The following is a 23,489-nucleotide window of genomic DNA, read 5'->3' on the forward strand; positions in this document are numbered from 1 at the left end:
TTTAATTTATATGCATGCAGTTTGTGTGTATATTCATTCAATTAACTTTTAATGTTTTAATATTAAAACAAAAAAATTTTTTTTTAGGTATTGTATAATACTCATATAATATTATGTTATTAGAATAATGTGGAAATTTATGTAATTAGGTAATTTTTTTAAATTATATTGTAAAATGAATGTGAGAAAAATAATTAAAATATATTTTATAAAGTAAATGGCGAGTATTCTTTTATGAAATTCGAGTAGTGTTATGTATCTGAATTACAATAATATGTGAATATGAAATTTAAATTTATAACATTAGTTTGTTAAATAAAATACTATTTAAATGGTGTTTTATGTACATGGAATTTAAATAACATTTTAAATTATAAAAGAGAACAAAATTTATATTTTTAAAAATAAAATTGAGTACAATTTGTACACCTTTGAAGCCATTAACTTTAATTTAAGTTCAAATAAGAGGCACTTTGATCTTGTCTGAATTTTTTTTCGATTTTTAAATATTGCATTATATTGAGGCAGGCAATTTATAGCATTATATTGCATCATGTTAAGGCAGGCATTTATAATTTTATTTTAGAAAGTTTATTTTTAAACATGCTTGAATTCAAATTTCTTATCCAATTGTGCTATGATGCTGTAGGTTTATATATATACATATTAATACATACATACACATATAATTATTTATTATATTAATATTTTAATTCAACATAGAAGTCAGGTCTCGATAATAGTTTCTGAAATCAAGTTGAAAGTTTGTAAGGCATTATATATAATTAAATTAATTTAATTTTTGGATATACACATTTCTGTTTTCATTTTGTCCTAATTTATGTTTATATACAAAAATAGTATGAATAAAAAATACTTTTTCATATAATTTTTTATATGTTAATAAAACTATAATAAGTCTATATATCTATGTATTTACAGCTTATGTATTCAATATGCAGAGTTGTTTCTTATGTATGTTTTACGTAGTACTAAAAATATGTATAATATTTACATAATTATCTAGTTTCACTTCCATCTGTATGTGCAAGCACCCTATTTCTATTGTGGAAAATGCAAATCAAATACAATAAACTCTCATATAATATAGAAAAATTTTGTAAAAGAAAGAAGAGTGCCACCCACTAATTTCTTTCATATTTAAAAAATTTTTTCACTATTTTTATTAATTTTTCTTTTCTCTTTTAAAATAATGAAATTTTTAACCTGCAAATTCTTTGAAATAAAAACACAAATATCCTAAAGGTGAAAAATTAAAATTACTTATATAATCGTATATAAACATCTTTATTTTTATTTGTACAAATTATTAAAATTTATATCTAAATCCAAGTTAAGAATACAAACATAACTGTTGTATGTTATTACTTTTGTATTTTGTATGTATTACGTTGTTAATTAGGTAATTTTTTTTACTTAATTTCTTTTCTTACTTAAATATTATATTCTGCTTTAGGTTCATTACAATAAATTCATTAAAGTAAATCATACTTCTTAAAGGATATTATAAACATTCTTTATTCCTTTATTGTATTCTATAAATTGTATTTGTATATATTTTTTTTTTGGGGTATGCAACAAGGATTTAAACATTTAAAACAATTTACCTGGTGACACTTAAAGTAAACGAATTATGTACATTTATATTTTAAGAATAATGGTAAAATAAAAATTAAGAATGATGAGGATAATAACCTTTTATTTCGCTCCTTTTCTTATATTCTATACATATTATTATATTATGTAGATCTTATTGTATTGTTAATATTAAAATGTACATTATTTATTATTATATTAGACTTTATTTTGTAGATGTTTCCTGCATTTTTAAGTTAAATTTTATGTACATATACTTACTCGTACATATTATTATGTATGTATTAAAGTAACAAAAAAAAATATCTTCATGCATACCTAATATCATACTGTGTTGTATTGTTAAGTAACAAATTTGTTTTAACATTTCATTACAGAAAAATAATTTTTTTCATATTATATTTTATATACAGTATGTAATTTCTAAATAAAAATTATATTGCAATTATAGGTAGAGGTGCTGTGCTTTTTGCTTTCTTTTCTGTTCTGGATGTTAAATTATTCTGGTTAATTTTTATATAATAATCATTCAGATGACATTATACATATAAATGGTGAAATTTGAACAATCAATTAATATGAATATTATTTAAAGATTGTGTTTATTATTTATTTTCGCATGTCCTTGAAGCGAGAAGATGTTTCTGGATTCTTAGGGTAATTATAAGCAATATTAATGTCAAATGAAATGTTTATTTAATAAACCCTTAAATTGCCATTACGAACAAATTCACCTCACAGCTCTATAAATTTTCACAAATAAAGTTATTAAAATAATATTTTAACTTGATGCAGTCGTACAGATTTTACATATAATAATTTAGTTATCAGAAACAAGCCACTTATTTAAAAAAAAAAATAAAATGAACCGAAGTTTTCATGCGGACTTTCAAATCATGATCACTTCCTGTACCAAAAATGTTTGGTAAGTTAAGTGTAATTATGAATAAATGACGATTAATAAAAAATTTACTGGAAAAACTTTAATTTTCATATTTCTCGAGTTATTAATAAAAGTCAACAAAATCATATATGTAGTTTTCATAAATTTAGACATTGAATAACTCACATTTATTCGTTTTGCAAATAATTTGCTAACTCCCATTTTTGAACACTTTGTGTTTTTGTGCCTTATATAGGTACATATATTTTCTGAGAAATATTGTTTTAATTTGCGTCTTTCTCTTAATTTATAAAAACTTTTTTAAAGTCGGTTAGTTCGATTAAAATGATATTTCATTTATAATATTCACATTTTTTTTGCTCCCCTTTTGTTTTATCTGAATGTTTTATTCCTTTTCTTCCTTTTTATTTCTCACTAAGTATCAAACGTGACTTTCGGCATTAAATGGATTCTTTTTAATAGTTTATAACATTTTTTATACTTAGTTAGATCGCGTTAAGCGTTTAAATTACAAACAAGACTACCAAAAAAAAAAAAAAAAAACAAAAAAAATATATTTTGAAAAAATGGCAAAATAAAAAAACAAAAAAATTATTGTTGCAGAGAATTAGTTACAGTTACAAGCAACAATAACAGAATACAATAAAGGAGAAAAGTTATTTCTTACAACTATTTAATTTTTTCTTATCTGAAATCTAAAAACAACAATATAAAATATAACAACAATAAAAATAATAACAAAAAAAAGTGACAATTATACATGAGCATATTATATACAATGTTATATATACATTTTTCTGAGGAACAACAACAAAGAGAACTGAAACACAAAAACAAACAAAAAATAGCAAAACATAACTGTAAAGGAAGTCAAAATAAAAATGAAATTATAGTACACTTAAATTACTCTCGAATGTGTGCTTATAATGACAATAATAAATTTTACCGCACACAATACAAAAATCATGGAGGAAAAAAAAAATGACAAAAAAAAAAAAAAATTTATTTATAATTTTTCTTTTATTTTTGTTTTATTTTCTCGTTGTGCAAAACAAAAAAAAAAATGATAATAATAAAATAAAATCCCCTCCTTTTATCTGTTTTTCATGGGGTGAATAATATTGCGACGACCAGCCTTCCATTAAAAATAATATTCCATGTAGTATGAGTTTTTATATTATTTACAATAAACAACACTACAGATATTTTTATATTTAAATGCTGTCATGTACCAGAATTGTTTGTCTGTTTATATGATTTTTATTGCAGCATTAGTCTAAGACTTTTTCATTTTAAAAAAATTTTTCAATTTAAAAATAATTTTAATTTAAATTTTTTGTAAATTTTTGTTATCACGAAAGAGGTATAGTTACACATACATAGTTTCATAAACGTAATATAATGTAGCGTTTTGGTATTCTATTATAAAAAATTCGATTTTTAAACCATTCACATTCTATACCACTGTAATATTATGCAACGATCTCAAATTCAACTACACGTCCTGCTTGGTTCTAATTATTTTCAAACCATTTTCTATGATTTAACGAAATTAAGAAATAATTAATTTTTTTTTAGGATTTAAACAGCTTATTAGATTTATTTTTAAATTTAATATTTTCAAACTTATCTCATTTTCTTCACCATCAATTAAAATTCATTCGCCATTGTTTGTTTTTAGAGTCTTTGCATTTCCTTCTTCATTTTATTTAATATCGAGTTCTATTTCTTAAGATGAGGTAGCAATCTTTTAGTTTTTCATCATCCTAATGCCCCCTGCAAAAATTTAATTTTAAACTCTATATAACTTCATATTTTCTTGCAGGTATTTCTTGAAATTGAATATAATGTAAATTATTCCAAATTAAATTTCAATTTTGATTCAAATTGGTGTTATAACCTTTTAAAATATTACGATACATATAGAGAAACACATTAAACCGAGCTTTCATAAAGTAAAATTATCTGCTTAGATATCTGTTTATTACTAACTGTTCGTTAACTAGAGATTGTTCTTGAATTTCAATGAATATGCAATTCGAAATTGAAATAATAATTATTTAGTATATGAAATAAAAACAACAATTAAAGTACTAAAACAATATTTAAACTTTTGAATTTTGATCATATTTTGATTTAATGAAACCTTATTTCGGGGGTTTAGAATTCCCTCATTATTGCTGTTAACATTTTCTTTCTTTTTTCACAAGAATGCCCTTAGCTTTTCAGATTTTCTCTTTTCATTGTTACGTTATACTGATACGTATCTTAAACGTATATATATATAATATAAAATATTATATAAACACATTAATAAATTCATATTTTATATATTTTTTTTTCTATTTTTTCATATAACGTATAAAATAAAAATAAAAAAAATATTTTCAGTCTTTCCTGCAATCCTAATTTGTGTTCGTTAGGAAAAAAAAAATTCGTAAGTAACTCGTAATATGAAATAGATGTCACTAAAATGAACCACATTCATATATCCGCAAAATATATTCCATTAATTTATTTTATTTTTACCAACTGCACTGAATACAGAAAGAAAGGTATTTCACATATTTAGTTTTTAGCCGCAGTGTATTTCTCTCCGTTAAGAAAACGTTAGTAAATAAATAATATTGACATAATTTTCTTAAAATTTTATATATAAACTCTAACTGATTGTATTTTTGGCACATATTTAAATATGACCAAAAGTAATAATTAAAGAATCTTTACCTAGAACCTGATTTTACAATTTTCACCTTATCTAAAGAGCTGCAGCATATAGTCTTTCTTGAAATTTAGTATTCGAGCTCTGTTTATCAACGAAAGTAGCCAACAAATTTTTGTTAATCACAATGCGCGTGATTAACTATATGCTGATCACATCCAGTTTTTTTTCTCCTTTTGTATCGCATCTTATATGTAGATCTCATATGTAACATATTTATAGTATGAATAGGAATTTGTATTATACGAAGGTATACTGATTTTAATACAAATATATTCTCATATATTATTTTAGGTATAAATTATTTTTTATATTGTTAAATTGGAAAACTTAACCTTTTGTTTCTTACTGTATAATATTAATATTTTTTGTTATTTATTTTTGTTCTATATATTTTTTTTACAAATAATAGAATATTTTTATAGTACTTGATAAAGTTGTGGATAGTACTTGATAAAGTTGTGAAGTTAAATTTTCACCGAAAAGTACCAGGAATTCGACATATTTGCTACACCAACGAAAGTGTTTCATTCAGTTTCAGCTCAGAATTTAACTTTGATTCTCTTAGAAATCCATTTTTTCACTTTTTAAATTAAAAAAATCTCAAATACTAGAAAATGTGCAAAACGAGCCCTTTTACAAACAAAAAGTGAAAAAAGTAAAAACTTTTCGTAATTCGTTTTGTAAATATTTAGAATTCGATTTTATGGTAGTATGACAAGATATATGTGACCTGTAATAGGGCAAACGATTGCTGTAGGGTTATATGGCAGCTACACAAACCCGTTGCCTTAATTGATCCAATTACAATAAGTTCCGTCCTTGGCAGAAGGAAAACAATTTGTGAATATTTATATTTTATTATTGGATTGATGGACATATCTAAATCAACACAGAATTTTACGCTGTGTAGGAATGTATATACATGTAACAATAAAACATTTTGGGATTCTTATAATAAAATTCAAAGCAGTTAATATTAGAGAGCAGAATTCATAAAACTATTGACAATTTTAATTAAAGAAGAAAGATTCTACTTTTATAGGATTTGAAATTTTTCGTCTTGATGATATTTTTTTACTACTTTTGTGTTTTACCTCGTTATAGTTTTTTTTTATACAATAATTTGTTGTGTGTACAAATAATATGTTCACTTAACCTGAAATATCTCAGGTTGACTTTTGGGATGAAATTATAGGATAAATTATGCTTAAATATACAATAATTTTGTATTATAAAATCCACTATTTGTTTTGATTGTACAACTAAAATATGTGATTTGACAAAAACAAAGAATTTTAGATTTCAGTTTTTTGTTTAACTTAAGACTAAACGCTAACTTAATTACCGTCGCATTCATATAAGAACTTGTAAAAACCTTGTGGTTATTGTTTATGTATTTTATCTATCTTTTACTTAATATCCACCAATTTATGAAAATACTATTTGATATATATTTTATAATTTAATCGCACTAAATGACTTAAGTATATTTCGCCAATAGTATATAATGTATTAGTATATTTAAGTGCCCCCCACAATATTGTATAACACAAAATTAATGTTTAAATTTTGCCCAAATTTTATTAAAAGTACGTATATAACATACATATATAAGACTTTATCGACAACACTTAGAACAAAGATTATGTGGTTAAATACTTAATTACTTTTATAAAATTCTTTTTTTCACATTCATTCATTTTACGAATGTTTTCATATAGGTTTACCATACGAATGTAGGAGAGTGAAAGGTTTTAATTAGGTATCCAATACTGAATAATAATTTTAAAATTTTCACGGTTCTTTATCAGATTATCTTTGCTTTGATCGTAATTTACATTTTCTTCATACGAATGAGTATAAAAATATTCACAAGTTTAACTATTCACTCAATTGGAAACAATTGCATTTAAAATAAGAATATTTTTAATGTAGGAATAGTAGATATGAGAACACTAATAAAATTAAACTAAGTGTTGAAAAAGAAAATTAAAAGAGACTATTTTTCGTAAGCTAAAGTTTTGTGAAACAATTATTTTCCTACTTGAAATAAAAATTTTAACACCATAGAGTGTAAATTGGTTCAATTACTTTAAAATTTTATAAAAGTCTAATGCATTGTACTGCAAGTGAATCCTGTTGGGTTAATGATAATTAAAGAAAAAAAATATATGAACAAAATAAAATTATTCGTTTTCAATTTAATAGGATTTCTTTTCAACAGGAATCGTAACAGTCTGTTGTATTGTCTCATTAACCGGGTATACATAAAAATGTTTTTCTTTTAATTCTAAGTACCTAACAAATTTGTAACAAAGTGTTTATTTTCAAATTAAAACTGAAATAATTCTGTTCTACATATAAAGGATTCTCTAATAAATTTTAAATTAAATAGGTTTAAGCTTTAAGTTCAATTGCAGCTCATATTAAATTGGCTAAAATTCTTAAAAATACGTATTAAATACTATATGTGTAGTATGCAAATTGTTAATAGCTCCACACTTTTTATAATATCCATATTAAGATATTCTCTACTATATAAGGAATACAATATGTAAGGCTATATATGTAATATAAATATATAAATTTGCCTACAATAATGTTCTCTTTTTTCAATATAAACTGCTGCCATTTTATATTTCTCTTCTGTTCTTAAGAGGCTATTATGCATTGTGATTTGTATATATAGAGTGCTTTTACATATAAATATTCTAAATACTCTAAATCAGAGGTAGATACTTTAATATGTCCGCAATGCTTTTATGTACATATGAATATCTATACAACTACATAATTGTATCAAAAATAAAAATTCATTATGTTAGTAGCTACTCTATATACATAGGTACTTTACGTCTTTTCAAAATAATAATAACAATACAATACAAAGTATGATTTATTTGAGATGAAATATTAAATATAACGAGATTATACAAAAATAATATGAAAATAAAAGACTAACGTTTAAGTTAAATTCTATAAAAATTAGAGTGGTCTTTTAAAGGCGTCTGTTTTTTTGAAAATTTCTTTAAATATATGACTGAAATAGAATTTTAGATTAAATAAGAGTAAACTGAGTATGTGATGTTCCACATGCTTATATTAAGTTACTAGAAAAATAAGCTAAAAGTGTGCTATTAAAATTAGAAAAATTATGCCCGTACGTATTTTAAATATTTTCAGTTGAATACTGAACAAATTACGTGAGAACTTTTAAAGTTTTTGCTTATTCTTCTTAGAATTCCAAAACAAAAACACCCGAAATCTTTCATAATGCATATTTTATGTACCCACATGTTATGTAATACTGATTTTTATTTCCTTGAACGAAATTCAAGTTAAGACTTATTTTAAACTCATTTTACTTAGAACCTATTACTATTTTCGATTATGTAGAAGAGCTCGTGAAATGTATTAAGCTTAAAATTATATTAGCAAAATTTATAATTAATAAATATTTTAGAATTCATTAACTTTGATCCTGGTTATTTTTTTAAGAATTATATTCATATAAATATAAAATAATTTTGAAATTTCATTCATCAAAAACTCTTCTATACAAACAAAGTGGGTAGAGACTCAGGAAATATAAATTGATGCAAAAAGGTTAAAAGGAACTGAAGTTTGCTTTTTTCTGTAGTCATGGCTTCTTTATAAATTTTTTTGTATGTAGTGTAGGAAGTCAATTGAAATAAATTTAATTAAAAACTTCTTCGGAATTTGAATTGTCTGATGGTTGTCATATTAATGGTATTTAAATGAAACTGAAATTAATTTTTTGAAAATTTCCACTTAAAGCAACATTTAATAAATAATTATTTTGGGAAAAAGTAACAAAGGATTGCAAATTAAGTAGGTATTTTAGCAATCAATTCTGAGATCTAGAAAAATAACGTAATATACAACTAGTATAACATCTCTGGAATGTTTATAAAAATTTTTTGGAATTTTTGTAGAGTATTAGGTTTTTTTAATTTCAATTTATTTTGATAAAATTTAAATGTAAGAATTACATTTAATTTAAAATTTATAATACAAATATTAAATTAAAAGAATGCAATCCTAAAAGAAAAATTAATTTATCCAAAAAATAAAAAAGCAATCCTAAAAGTATGCAATTAATTTAAATATTTTTATTTACTTAAATTTTCAGAGTTTCGATTAGTCCACCCTTTTCTAAATAATGTTTTTTTTGCACCTATTAATTTTTTAATTCATGCTGAGACATAATTTTCATTTAATGCGCAAAAATGAAAATACAAAAACAAAAAAAAAAGTAATATGTTCATTTTTTTCAACATTCTCTTCTAATGTTTAATGATTTTTCATTTCTTTTTTATTTTCAGATTTTAACAAAAATATTAAATACAGTGACATTAAAGTGATTTCTTCTGTTAATGATTTATGACAAACGTACAACCCCAAAATTAACCGCCGTCAAAAGATAAAAACAAGTAAAACGGAAAGTAAAAAGGAAAACAAAAGAGAAAAATAATTATTCCTCTAAATTTTTTTCATTTATTTTTCTCATATGTTACAATAGATAGATACAAAAATTAAGTATATACATGTATGTATGTATATATTAATAAAATTGGCTGCACATATATAAAATTCATTATAATTAAATGTACATGGTTGTATAAATATATAAATTAATTAATTATATTAATAAGTGTGCGTGTGTCAATTTTGATGTTTATTGTGAAAATTAAGAATAGTCATAATACTCATTTAAACAAACAAACATACGTATGCTCGTGTATCTGTTAAATGCTTTCTTTATTTTGAACTTAGAATACTAAAAAGAAGAAAATAATTTAAGTAAACTATTATATTGAAAAAAAAAAAATAAATTAATAATATAAATGAATAAAAGTTACAGTGAAAGGCAAAAATTACATAAAGAATTTAAATAAAAATTAAAAATAAGAGTAATAATTTAAGTGTAAGAGCATAGCCTTTCGGAACTAACAGTAAACAAAGAAACAATCTGTTAAACGTTAAATAGAAAACGTCTTTTAAAAAAATACTAGAGCAAGGGTTATCCGTGTAAAGTGTGGTATCAAATTTTGTTGTCTAAAGTTGCAGTCGTAAAGTTACGACAACATATTGAGCTGAGAAAAAATATTCATAAAATTTAATAATATACGTACGTTGATCATTATGAATTGAGACCAGCCCATAACTAGGTAAGTAATTTTAATTTTTATCATAGAGCAATGGGAATTATTTACATATACGTACATATTTTTTAATATTAATCAATAAATTTTTATTTTTAATTTTTTATAATAATTAATAATTTTCTTGTATTAAATAACCCTTAGTATATGCAATATAAAGAATGGTTTAAATTTTTTTTTTCTTTGCTTGTTGTATAATATCTTTGGCATTTTATATGAAATATTTGACCGATTATGTAAAAATCGAACTTTTTTTCAATAAAGTTATAATAAAAACTCAACATATTGCGCAAATAAACTTTGAACTCACCTATCATCCTTTCATAATTTTTAATTAATAACAAATCAAGAGCAAATGAAATTTAACCGTTAATAACATTGTTGATAAAAATTTCCATTAGATTCAGTTCGCATTGAATCGAAATCAAAAATATAAACTGCTTCATATTTATTTTTATACCGGTGGTGGAGGAGAAAAGCATATTGCAAAAGAAAAAGCAAAAAAACACGTTCCATAAACAAAACTTAAAAATTAATTGTGTAAAATTTTAATAATTTTTTTTTTTTCAAATAATAAACACTGTTATTTAATTTTGTATAATTGAGTTCATCAACTTTTAAAAAATGGAAATCATTCTTTTTAATTTTTTTAATTATCATTGTAATCAAAGTGAAAATTAACCAGCCATAATGAAATTAAAATAGAAAAAGCGAAGTATAGAAAGGATAAAATGTGAATACATATAAAAATATGTGAGTATGTGAGAAGGTAGAAAGGAAAAACAAAACAAAATGGAAGCAGTGTTGTTAGAATAAAAAAAATTGTATTGAATCGTCTTTTGCATGCTTATTATTCTTACATAGATACATACATATTATGTATGTATGTGTATGCAAAACATACATGTGTATATCAGGGGCGAAGCGAATTTTTTTTAGTTGAGAAAAGAAAATGCAGGGATATTTAAGTGATACTTCCTGTTGGAATTCATAAATTCTTATATAAACAATTAGACTTTATCACAGAAACCCTAAAGAACTCCGATACATAAATTCTACGGCCCTGATTAAGCATAAAAAATATCTAATAAAAAATCATCATAAATAAAGCAAATAGAAAGCTAAATATCCGTTTTTAAATTAATTAGTATAAAAAACAAAGAAATTATAAAAATTTTTGCCTTTAATAATTTACAAAGTGTTTTTGTGTTGGTACAAAATCTGATTCCATAACTTTTTATATTAATTCTATGTTCACAAATATATACTTGTATGTATTTATATATGCTCACACATTTATGTATGTATATCACATACATAAATGTGTGAGCATTAGGGTAATACTTAACGTATTAGACAAAGAAAAGTTCTGTTATGAATCTGAATGTATATGTATGTAAGTATAGATTATACTCGTGCTTAAGTGCATCGACACATAATAATGATTATATTATAATTTTTAATACATAATGCACGCTGAATTGTTGTAGTCGGGTAACTTCCGGTATTTTATATTATAATATTAATATTATATACATGTTAATGTGTGGTGATGACAGAGAAAATTTATTTTCTGAATTGTAAGTAATTGCTATAAAGGTTAAATTAATTATGTTCTCATTTTATATTATTTTACAACCTCATAACATTTTATTTAACTTTTTTTCTCATTAAAAGTTTATTATTATGCTAAGGTATATTTTTACATACATATACCTACAGTACTTTTATACTTTTTGAAATTATTAGAAATTAGTGTAAAAATGTTAATAATAAAAATATTATAAAAAAAATATAATAGTAATTAAAGAAAAGGAGAAAATTGCATTTCGATATAATTAGAAATTTTTTTTTATTTTAAAAAATAATTATGAACTTTACTTAAATAAAAAGCAACAATTTTGAATTAAATTTATTTTTACACTTTACTTTTGAATTGAATTCATCACGAATTACTGTAGCACTTTGTCAAACTTTATGGTAACAAGGTTTCGTAAGGTTAAACCCATTCCAAAGATTAAATCAAAATTGGTTTGCTTATGTTGTAACAAGTATTCTAAAAATAAAATTACAATTTTCTTACGTTTTAAGGGTTTTCCATTCAAATATAAAACAAAATATTTTAAATAAGTGGGTATATAAAAATTATTCCAGTAAAAGGGAAAATTAAAACGATGAAAAAATATTTTGTAATTGAAACACATAAAACGTATTGTGTGTATGTAAAGTGGTGATATTAAGATTCTTTTAGAAAAATAGCAATTATTACAACTACTTGAACAGCTTTCTTTTCTACGAAGTCTAGAATCACATTGAGATAATTTACAAAATGTGTTTCGAATTTCCTATAATTCGAAAATAAAACCTGAGAAAAAATTTAATTAAAAAAGACACGTTTTATAGTTTACTTGTTTACATCTGACCTTTTATGTCCAGGTCTCATAATGACTTACTGTTGCATTTATGCAAACACTTTGTTTTTAGGTTTCTTGAATTTTCACATTTTCGAATTTAAAAAAATTATTTTGCAACATACATTTTCGCCTTAGAATTGCAGAGAAAACCTCTTATATTTTGACTTTTATAAAAAATTGACTAAATTTCTTTGCATTAATTACTTTTTATTACATACATACTTTAAAATACAAAGGTACAAAATCGAGCATAAACTTCATTAGACACAATTGCGAAAAGTAAATATTTTGTGTTTACCCGACAAAAAAAAAGGCGAACCGAACTGGAATAAGTTACGTTAAATTTTAAATTTATAACAAAAAAAAAAAATGTTTTAATTTCCTGGATATTATAAATGAACAACACAGAAAAACGAAATTGAGTTAAAATCTCAATTAAATATCAACAAAAAGAAAAATGAAAAACAAAAAAACAGAAGTAAACTTTCCCATTTTATAATAATCTCTAATCGGAAAATTCAAAAATAGAAAAAGGAAACCTAGAATTCAAATCAAATCTAATAATCTAATAAAGGATGAACCTCAATAGGGATTTTAAGAGAAAATCAAAGGATTATAATGTTATGTTGTTGTTGTTTTTTTGTATTCACTAAAATTGTGAGTTCCTTTTTTTTTATTTTTTAGAAACAAAATTTCTTTTATTTTTCCATTTCATTCCATTTTGTTTTTGTATTTACTTTCATTTTGATATCTGAATGCCAGTATCTTTTTCGTATTTTTTCTCATTTTTTTTGTCTTTTTTTTTTGAAAAAATAATTTGAAAATGTCGTCGACATTTGGATTCCTTTCACTATAAAAAAAAAAAGATTTTTTTTTTCTTTTATTTAATTCAATTTAAACAATTTATGGGTTGTCGAAAAACTTCCTTAACAATTTTAAATATTCCAATCTGTACGAGGTATTTTATCAGTTGATATGACAAAGACCAAGTAGAAAAAAATAAAAAAAAAAAAGAATGAAGATGAAGGGATGAGGAGAATAAAAATGGCAGAAAAATAGAAAATTAAAAAGCAGATTTAAGAAAATAAAATAATAAATATCGAAAAATGAGGGCGAGATAAAAATGTAATCGTAAATCAAATTGTCTAAAAATATATGAGATGTTTTTCATTCTCTTTCTTCACCTTTTTAGATAGATATATTGATAAAGAGAAGAGCAAATTTTGGTTAAGTCTGAAATTATTTCGAATATATAATCAATTTATTATTATTTTAAAATGCATTTATCTTAATATTTTAAGATTAATCTGCTATTAAAATTACATTTTTGATTAAATGGATTTGATCTTAGATTTAACTTTTCGTGAAAGATGTTAATAATTTTCAAGAAATTGTTGTTTATTTTCATATACTAAGAGTGGTTTAATAGAATTTAAATGTATGCTTAATATGGCTGATGTATACAAAAAAAAGATTAAAAAGAATTTCGAAATTAATGCAAATTATATATTTTAATGTACCAGTTTTTGGTATCTGTTTATTCCTATACAATTAACTTTAAACCACTGTATATCTGAAGAATCATTAAAATTTAATTCAATTTTATATGCCGTTTGAGGAATTTGATAAGAGAAACGTAACAAGAAAGAGTAAATTAAGAAATTTCTTTCCCCTAAATACTTGAACTTGTAGGAGTAGTAAGTAGCATATGACGCACTTTAAGCGTATTCAATTGATTAATAGAGTTTTCGTTAAATTCATAGCGATTTTTTGAAGTTTCTAAAGATCGCCTCAATTTCAAAAATTTTCTTTTAAAATTATTGCAAGAAAATCCACAGTACGAGTATATTATTTAATTGACGGACCATTCTAATTCATTTGCATATCAAATTTAATATCGAAAATTTAACAAAATTCATTTTACCGACAAATTTATAATAATAATGCGTTGAAAAGGGTTTTTATTTAAAGAAAACCCGGTTCTATATCAAAATCAGGAGCAAAGAACTTTTCACGTTTCAATAAATTAAGAAATAAACATGAAGCAAAATAATAAGTAAAAAAAAAAAAGAAAACTTATCATTTCCAATGGAAAGAAAAGCAAGATTTTTTTCTCCCCAAGTCTAGAAAAAAATTTTGTTTTTGTGCCGTATTTCAACCGTAGGTACCAAAACTTATGTTTTTTTCCGTTTTTTTTTTCTAACTTCGGACATACAATATTTGCTCTAATTTTTTCCCTATTTTACATATCCTATTTTTCCTCTTCTCATTTTTACATTTTTTTATTATTTTTTTTTATTTTGTAACATTTATAAAAGAAGTCCTTTTGTCAAGGATTTAAAAAAAAAAATTCTTGTTTTTTTTTTTTCTCGTTATTATAGAAAAAAATACCCTCAAGCAATACATTAATGCACAAAACACAGCAGTAGAATGAGTGCGGGCGGGAGAGCAAGAGATAAAGCAAAATACTTAATATACCGCCTCTTACGACCTTTAGGAATAAATAAAGTTTTTTCCTTTCTACCAGTTAATCTTAATGTTTTATATACGAATTTGTATGTATGTATACTTGTGCTTATATATTTTGTTATGCTACTATTAAAAAAAAATTGAAAATATAAAAATTTGAATGGAGGGAAAAACTATGTTATAACAATAATTTACATACATTTAAACATCAGATATCTTTAAGTTTTTTTTTTCATAGGGCAAATGGACACAATATTTTTTGTCTCGATTTCTTCACTATATACATATTACATTACTATGTATAATAACGGTAAAGTGTAGTTATGTTAAATGAAAGAAGAAAAAATGTGTAAAGAAATTAAGAAGCCTTAAAAAAATTATCCGTTTTTTCCCAAAAAAACTTTATGTGTACTTGGTTGCTATCATGATATTGTGTTGAATAAAGGAAATTGAGAAAATAAAAGACCCAATATTATGGAAAAGTTTTTGAAGAAGAAGCTTCAAAACTTAAAAAAAAGAAACGTTCCGGCAAAAGTACTCATTTTTTTTCTTATTTAAAACTTAATTTCTGTTTTTTTATGTTTTTCTTTTAAAATATTTTCATTTTTTCTCCTGTTGTATTAAAAGCATTTGCTATGTGTGTATGTAGAGCCAAATTGCTCTAAACTTGAACATTTTTTCTCTTAAAAGAAAAGTAAAAGATTAAGTAAAATTAACATTATCATCGTAGAAATTCATAGTCATTGACATCGATACCAATGTGACTATAGAAATTTATGAAAAAAATAATAAAAAAAAAGGAGATAGAAAAAATAAAATGATTTTGAATTAAAAATAAAGACTATAAGAGGGCTTTAGCGAAAATACAGAGTTGATCTGATAAACTTTAGGGCAGCCTAAGAACAATAGCTTAAGAACAATTACCGTAATTTAAACAATAATATTTTAATATTATGAATTTTAAAATGAAATTTACAAAAAAAATTTTTCTTTGTTTTTATTGCATTGTTCAAGCAAGCAAAAGTCAAAATAATTATATCCAAAATTGTTCACAATGGTGCAATATACAATTTACAGTTAATGAGAGTTATTTTTGTAAAAATTTAAATTATTGATTTATTTTTATAAAGCTTTTGGTTATTAAAATGGTGAAAACTTAAAAAATCCTTGATCAACAGATTTTTTAGTGAAAAACTTGTACTTAATTTTTGCTGTATTAAAATATGATAATATTATCCTTGTAAAAGGACTTAAAAATTTTTTCATATATTTTATTGAATTTTGTATTTAATATAAAATAAATAATTTTTAATGTTTATTAAATGTAAGCAAGTACCTACTATTATATTTAATATATTTTCAAGATTATTAAACTGTTATACATTTATATCCAAAGAAGGTCATTCTACTTAAAAATGTAACTTTTGATATTCTGGCGAAATAGCCACAGTTAAAGTTAAACAATAAAAATTGTTTAAGGAATTCGTTTTTTACGAAATGGATGACATTATAATTTTCCTAACAACAAAATTCACGGACGTGTAAATGATGCATGTTCTATTGAATTTTAATCAAATCATAGAAAATTTATTGACGGACGTCGATAGAGTCAACACTGACTGTTAAATTTTTGTTTCCTCTATTAAGATCTTGTAGATTAGAATAGATTTTAACAAATTTAGTATTATCGGGTAACATAAATTAGATTTAGTATTGAATTACTTACTCTAATTTGAACTAATCGGTTAAACATTAGTTAAGTTAACTCATATGTAAAGAAAAAAAGGAAGACCTAAGAAATTCAATTAGTAAAATAACAATTACTAAATTAAATTCAAAACTTAAAATTTAAAAAAAAATCCTCAAAGCTTATTTTATTTAAATTATTTGGCTCAATCTAACGTTATCCCTTAAGTGTTTATAGATTTTAAATTTTATTGAAAAAACTAAAATATTTGCTGATTTTAAAGAAATAATTTTATGCAAATAGCAAATTTTATAGTATTTTGGACATACCTTAGTATATTTAAATGTGTTGAACTCTACTTGTTGTAATCTGTAGAGATTTCATTCAAAGATAAATTAAAATTGTTTGCTTATGCTTAGTATATAGCACAAAATTGATTCACTTATTCTTGTGTAATAAAACTATTCGACTGGAACAATTGTATAAATATAAAATTTAAAAAGTTTCAATGAAATGACAAGCAAAAATTTTAAAAAATAATTTTTTTATGCTGAAAATAGACAATATTTTTTCTCTTCTATTTATTTTTTTTTTCTTTTTGACATGATTTCTTTAGCCTTGATTATTTGAAAAATAAAATACAAAAATATTCAATTGAGTAAAACAATGACATTTATACATATACATTGAAGTATAAAATTTTCATTGATTTCATATTTAACGACATAAAATACAGGATAAGGCATATTGAGTGTATGACATAGGGATATTGAAGACATTTCTATGTCAATTTAATAAAATTTTTACACTTCTATACTTGAATTTTTTTTAGTTTTTATTAAAAAAATTTTTTGCAACACTTTAGGATCGATTCTTATTTGGTAAGAACTTATGTATATTTAGTGCTATCAAGGGTTATATGGAATATATAAGTATATACGTAAAAATTTTATAAAACGTGATTTTTCTGTGTTCGTTTATTCATGAGAAAAAATTAATTTACAAATTAACAAGGACAGGAAACTATAGTTTTCTTACAAAAGCTTTATTTGTTTATACTGCAATGCCTCGTGACATTTTGTGATTAGAAATTTTGAAACATTTAAAAAATTATTCTTGAATGATGTAGAATTAAATTAGAGAATTTCAACAATGTGCGCATATTAATATTACTCGAAAAAATTATCATAAAATTATAACAACAGCAATGCACTTTCAGTAAATTAAGTTTCATTTGGACATTAAACAATATCAAAGTTTTGTTTTTAAGACTGAAAATTTAAATTGTTCAGGTATAGTTTTGCTGGTTAAAATTTTGAAATTTGTTCCCTGGGAATCAAAAATAATTAACAGTATATTGTAGATATAATGGCTATTTAGTTGGCTGGTGAATAAACTTAGCAGCTATGTTTAAAGAAATTTATTTTACTTGAAAATATCTTCAATATTATACTCACCATTTGACCAAAATAGAAACCAGAACTATTTGGAATTGTTTTCTGTATTTTAAACACATATGCTTGAATACATACTCCCATACATGTAATATTTATATTCCTATAAAATGTCTGTAAAAAAATATTCATATATACACGGTTCCAAGTATGTACGTATCCAATGTACATATTATGTAGCTATGTATGTCTATTTGCTAGAATGATTTTTAAAATTTTTAAAGCGTTGAAATGGAACGGTAAATTGAAAAAATATTTGAATTAACTGAACATACATATTTAGTAGATTTGCAGGTTTATTTTCCTTTCCCAACAAAAAAAAAATACACATTTCTTCTCTTTATTGCATTATTTATACAAATTTGACAGACATTTTTGCTATTGCCAGCTACTCCGTAAATTTATAGCATTGTTTTACTTTTTACGAATCACATTGCCAACAAAAAAAAAGATTCAAAATAAAAATTGTAATTTTTATTTTTAATTTAATTGTTATAGTTTTGCTGGGCCGTCTGTCTGTCTATTAAAAAAAGAATTTAATTTTAAAAATGAAAAGTGAAATGTTCAATTCATGTAGGGATATTTTCAGGATTATCATTAGCATTACTTTATTTTTAGGGTAGTTCGGAAAATCTCTTATAACTTATAACTCTTTGAAAAAAAAACCCTAGGTTTTTCGATACAGGCTTCCTTCTAATCTTTGATTTGATTTTTAATATATGTAGTTGTTTCTGTATTTTTTAAGATGTCAAATGTTATTTGCAAGAGAAGATAACAGGAAACTGAACTCGTTTTTTACTTATGTTAAAATCTTACTTAAATTTAACAAAAATATTGTAATCATTTATGTATTTAGAAACGAAAACGCTTAAGAGCTTTCATTTTTAATAGAAATTTTGCAATAATAACTCAATTATTTTAAACAGATTTTTTTTTTCAAAATTGTAATGACATTTTTCTCTTAATTATTAAATTCCTAATTTAGCATTTATAAGTTATCTCAATATTTTATATAAAATGGAAATGTGCTGCATTACAAAATTAAAATTTTAGACTGAATTTGTTTTGTTCTGAATTGTTACATGTCAATACTAGGTATAGAAAAGAATAAAACATTTTGAAATGCAACAAGCATATTGAAGAATTTCATGAACTTATACATAAACATGAAACACGTAAAAATACTTTAATATATACATATATGTAACAAGTATGTATGTATATGAATAATTGTGTGTAAGGACATTTTACTTGGAGAAATTTAAGCCAAAAATCAATTGATTATTCAGGCAAAAGAATGATACAAAAATTAATTTGCAATTCTAAATGCATTTTAGAACGTTTGTCGTTTATTCGTTTGTTACTTTATGGGTTTTATGGGTTTCTTATTTTGTTTTGAATTTTTCTCTTTTTTTTTTTTTGGTTTTTTATTGAAAAGATTGTTTTTCTCATGTCAGAGTAGAGAAACTGTATCAGGATATAAAGTGAATTTTCAATGATTCAATTATTTGAATGAAACCGTATTGATTCAATAATATAAAATGGGAATAATGGAAGAAAGAAGCTAGATCAAAATAACTTCTTCGAAAAAGACATTGAAAGAAATTTTGCTATGTGTGTGTGTTTTTTTTTTCTTTAATTTTACGATAGAAAATTTACAATTGTAAATCATGATAACTTTGGTTTTACAGTTTGGCAGTTATGTGTGTTTGTATTTTAATACTGCCAATCTTTTTCTTTTTTCTGAATTTAATTTTCGAATCGAAATGTGGACATTTTTAATTAAATTTAATTTACAAATAAGATTTAACCATAACGACACACGCCATATGCCGATAATTTACAAGTTTTTATAATTTCCCAAATATATAGCGTATAGGAAAGTACATGTCTTTTTTATTTAATTATTATTTAGAAAAGATTCTATTTTGGAAATCGTTTAGTATAACATGGTACATCGAAAATGACATTATACAGAAGAATTGTTTTGTATACTTAACGTTATTCCTTCAACTAAATTTTTTTGGTACAGGCATGCGATTCGCTTCAATTGCAAAAAATTTTTGCAATTGAAATTACCAACTTTTAAGAGTAAAATAGTAGGCTTCTGTTGACAGAGGCGTGTTCTTGTAACTGCCGAATACCTACTAAATTAAACTATAAATTTTAATTAATTAGATTTTTATTGCAATTTAATAGTAAAATAGTAATGACAAATATTTCAATTGAATTCATGTGAAATTAATTAGGTAGTTTAGTGATTTTTAGAAAAATACAAAATTTTAAAGATTTATTCGATAGAGTTCAATCAAAAGTCTGATTTAAAAGCAATATGTAGTATCGGCGTGTACTATGTGATTACCCTTACTAATGAATAATTGTAAAAAATAATAATTGTTACACTGCTTTAAACAATCTCTTGTTTTCTTCAACAGTATGTGTAGTTTGTGTTAAGCATTAGTATTGCAGTTTGAATTTCTTAATATGATATGAGTAGCTTTCGAAGTTTCGTATTTTAACATTTCTATTGAATACAAAAATCGTTAAAATAAGTAATAGAAATTTTGATTAATAACTTTATTATTATAATATTTATTTATGTCTAAAAATGTAACAATCATAGTTTTTAAGAAATTCTATTGAAGTTTTATATAGAAATTAAGGCAACCTCCGTCTTTATCTCAAAAAACACTATAAAATTTGAAATCATGAAATTGAATAAATCGCATTTTATATCAAATCAGCCGTACCAATAACTTGGTACTTAAGTGACATAAAAACTTAAATATAAATATTTTGATTATTTGTTAAAACTGTAGCAAATTTTTAATGAAATTTGTGGCAGTCCTTATAAATGTACCTACATCAGTTATTTATCAAAGCCTCGTCGAATCCCATGCCATTGATTATGAAAAAATTTTACTTTAATTTATCCAAATTTAACATTTTCAAATAAATTTTCATATTTTATTTAAAAAAAATATTAAAATGTTCAAAATATTTTTTTTTTATAAATCATTACTTTACATAACTAATCAATTTTTAAAGAGATGACATTTTATAAGAATTTTTAACATAAAAGCGAATTTTCAAAGAATTTATATATTGGCTTTACATTATATTTTATTCTATTTTTGAAATTTATGAGTTTTATGTAGAAATTTCTTAGAATTTTACATACCGAAAATTTTACAAGGCCGCTTGTCATGACACACGTAGTCGGTAACAGCAATAAATTCAAAATATTTACATATGTATTTATTGTTATTTCAATACACTGCGTATATACGAGTAATATATCTATTATCTATGTATATATGTATGTATGTATAATATCTGTCTTCTATACAGTATGAATGAATGTAATTTTATTATATAAACAATTTAAAATAGAAACTTGTTTTTAGCACTTTTCCAAAAAATTTTTGAAAAAAAGTGCTTGTTAGTTTCACTCTGTCCGTCCGTCTGTCCGTGTGTCTGTTTACAAAACTTCTACACCCTTAAAGATAGAAAGCTGAAATTTTGTATGTACATACATCTTTACTAGAAACGTTATTTTCGTAGAACAAAATTTTTACCAATCTCCCCCCTCTAGAAGTTATACCCCCCAAAACCCTAAAACCGGCCTTTTTAACTATTTGTTGCAATGAAACCATAAGCATTTTCGAAATTTTGCAAACGCAGAAAAGCAGCGGCTTGCTTTCCCTAGCGCGGTATACTATAGTTAAACTTTAGAAAACAAAATGGCCGTCAAATTTACCGTTATCTAAATTCCTTTTTTTCCAAATTTTTGATTTCTTTTTTCTTTTAGATCCCAACCTGTAGAAGCTTGAAAGAGGCTTTTAGACATTAATAAGTAGTTCATTTCGTTAGAGGAAAATTTTTTGCCATCTCCACCCCCTCTCAAGTTATCGCCTCTTGAAATTGGTAAAATTTGAATTTTTGACACCATATATTTCCGAAACCGCAAGCTTTTTCAAATTTCTATAAACACAAGAAGCTAACGGTAAATTCCATGACATTAAAAAATGTAATTATTTTCTTAACTCACACAATTAACCTTTAAAATCGAGCATTATGTTAACCCCTCTTTATAATTTTTGCTTTACTTTAAAGACTGCACGTATGCATCATCCTAAATATATGCAATCCTAGAAATAGCTTTGTGTATAAATGAAAATAACTTTAATAGTGTGATAGGTACTTCACTGTATTTAAGTCAGAGTTTTCACTTGTTGAAGATAAAAGTGCTACAATACAAACCATTGGTTTGACCCAAATTTATTTCTTTGTCAACTGATATATGTAGAAATTAAACACACGCAAAATTTTCCTTTCAAATTTATATGGGTATATAGGAAGGGGCTATTTCAAACATTCTCTAAAAGAAGCTCATATATGGCAAGATAGCATTAAAAGTATGACGCTTTGTTTTATAAAATAAAGACACATACTTAAATTCAAGTCTTAGAGTGGGTATTATAAAACTCTTTATGTTTTAAATTTTGACAATAATTTAAGGTTAAGTAAATTTTGATTTTGACTTTAACAATATCTAATTTGTGTTAAATCGTTAACGCATGTTATGATAAAAAATACCCATGTTTTTACCCGGGCGAACGGATGTTCGAAGGATATTATAAATTTTACTTACCGTCGAATTCTGGGTTGATTTAACTGTGTTTGTTCGTATGACCGTCCGTCCGTGAGTACCAATGATAGCTGAAAAACTTATTGAGCTAGGCTCACCAATTTTTCGTAAATGCTTTATTATAGTAAATGCTGAACCATTATATTGATAAATTGGAAGTTATCAATATAATAGCTCGAATATCTACCCTAAATGGTTATTTTACCCTATAACTTCATAAGTTATTTTAGAAACTATTAAAAATGTAGTAGTGAAATTTTGATTACAGTACATAAATTAATATGGAAATAAGAAAACTTAAAGTCATAGACTCTCTCATAGTCAGCTACCTAAGGCATATTTGTTTCCACAAAGGATAACAGGTTCGTACTGGTATTAAAAA

General features: G+C 23.7%; 1 long non-coding RNA gene across 1 annotated transcript in view; it reads left to right on the top strand.

The window, feature by feature from the left end:
* LOC129606981 (uncharacterized) overlaps positions 1-23,489 on the top strand; it is a 166,904-nt gene that overhangs the window by 56,710 nt on the left and 86,705 nt on the right. Inside the window, exon 2 of the long non-coding RNA XR_008696789.1 lies at positions 9,593-10,438. This is a non-coding gene — a long non-coding RNA (uncharacterized LOC129606981). The remainder of the gene's footprint in view (positions 1-9,592; positions 10,439-23,489) is intronic.

Source organism: Condylostylus longicornis, unplaced genomic scaffold (assembly GCF_029603195.1).
Source record: "Condylostylus longicornis isolate FDR11 unplaced genomic scaffold, ASM2960319v2 ptg000023l, whole genome shotgun sequence".
Classification (NCBI taxonomy): domain Eukaryota; kingdom Metazoa; phylum Arthropoda; class Insecta; order Diptera; family Dolichopodidae; genus Condylostylus; species Condylostylus longicornis.